Consider the following 1,843-nt stretch of genomic DNA (forward strand, 5'->3'; position numbering starts at 1 on the left):
AGATAAACTTTAAAGGTATAGGTAGCCTATTTTAGTAGCAACCACAACTGAATATTAACCATTAAATTAAACGTGGTTGATCTGCAATACCATCCACAGCCAATGGACAAGAGTGGCGCTGTTTCTGGAAGGAAGTTGTCAGGTTTGTTTAATCTCACACAACCCCTTTTTGTTTGTACATAAATGGGTAGAAATGTAGTACCTGTGTCTTGGTTGCCTGTTCCACTACTACTTTGACATAAATCATATGTTTTGTGTTGATAATATATCACAGGAACATGGAGGTTTTTTTACAATATGCCACCCAGCTTTATGGTCAAATTACTTATTTTCAAAAAAAGATATTTTGATAGAAATCAGGAAGTAAAATATTATTTGGATGTGGCAGCATCCAGGGGTATTGTTCACATACAGAACATATCGGGTCCTCAGCTGATTGTACCAATTACTTTTTCATTTAAGCCACTTCCCTTGTGAGCGTTATCTAAAGCAGAGAAGAAAAACAGATCTCGGCTGTCTGCAGGTGTTCTGCTTCCACAGTCACTTCTGAAGATGATTTCCCATGCATGGCATGAATCAGGCCGCTCACCCTCACAGATGCACTCGTTTCTGCTAATGCGAAAGCCTCCAGTCATCTGCAATGCTCTCTCAACACTCATAAGAAGATTAACACTTTCTGAATTAATAGTATGATATGGAATGGAGCCTTATTTTATGTACTGTGTTGAATGCATTATTTTGAGCAAAGAAAAAGCAGGAGACATACACAGAATACTTAACTCCATTCTGAAAACAATATTAAAACGAACCGGCCACGTTGAAAATGTCGACCATTCTGCGGGAAGCATGTTATAGAGCAGGGGGAGCTGAGCAGATTGATGTATATTTTTGTAGCAATAGAGTCAATATAACTTATTCACTTAAGCCTTGCCTTATTCTGGGCTTAGCTGTAATTAGGACCGCCCACTGGACTCCTAAGCATAGAATAAGCAAAGGTTAAAAAATATACATCAACCTGCCTCCTGCTTTATAACATGTTGCCGGCAGATTGGTATTCATTTTCAACGTGGCAGGTTCCCTTTAACCACTTACCCCCTGCTAGTCGACGATATAAACATCTGAAAGCTGGGCATATGACTTTACAGTAACGCTTATAAATGGTACTGCTGGAGAATAAATCTGGAATGCTAGACTGCCCAACACCCCATAGAAAAGGCAGAGAGTATTTAATATCATCCTTGCCTTCCTGATAGCGGAATATCATATAAAACAGTACAGTACTGCAAATGATTTTTCTCACGATGGTCTTCCAAGTCTCACTGAAGAGGCTCTGACGGTAATGCCGAATGGCTTTGCTGATGCCTATGCAGTTGTCTTAAGAGTTTTTGACATTTTAGATGAATAGTAATTGCGTTTTGACCACACTTTAGGTACTGGAGCTAGTAAAAGCCCAGCAAATACTGAGATGGGGCTTGTTTCAGGGACAGTAGGCTGCTGGCTGTTTTTTCAAGGTATTACTAGGATTGAGCTTTGGTCTGGGATTTCGATTGGAATGGAGAATAGTCCCAGCCAGGGGTGTAACTAGGAAAGACTGGGCCCCATAGCAAACTTTTGACTGGGGCCCCCCCTCCCCTGGGTGTCACACAACCCCCCCTCTTGTAGATAGTGCCTTTTTTAAAGCCCTCCCTGTAGATAACGCCATACAGTCCCCCCTGTAGATAACGCCATACAGCGCCCCCCCTGTAGATAACGCCATACAGCCCACCCTGTAGACTGTATGGCGTTATCTACAGGGGGGACTGTATGGCGTTATCTACAGAGGAGGACTGTATGGCGTTATCTA

The 1,843-nt window shown here is 41.9% G+C and overlaps 1 non-coding gene across 1 annotated transcript; it reads left to right on the top strand.

The window, feature by feature from the left end:
• Nucleotides 1-1,281: 1,281 nt before the first annotated feature.
• LOC142747807 (small nucleolar RNA SNORD35) lies at nt 1,282-1,368 on the top strand. Its single transcript, XR_012882045.1, has one exon. It is a non-coding gene; the product is annotated as a small nucleolar RNA SNORD35 (small nucleolar RNA).
• The last annotated feature ends 475 nt before the right edge of the window (nt 1,369-1,843 follow it).

The sequence above is a fragment of the Rhinoderma darwinii genome, chromosome 2, assembly GCF_050947455.1.
Source record: "Rhinoderma darwinii isolate aRhiDar2 chromosome 2, aRhiDar2.hap1, whole genome shotgun sequence".
Lineage (NCBI taxonomy): Eukaryota > Metazoa > Chordata > Amphibia > Anura > Rhinodermatidae > Rhinoderma > Rhinoderma darwinii.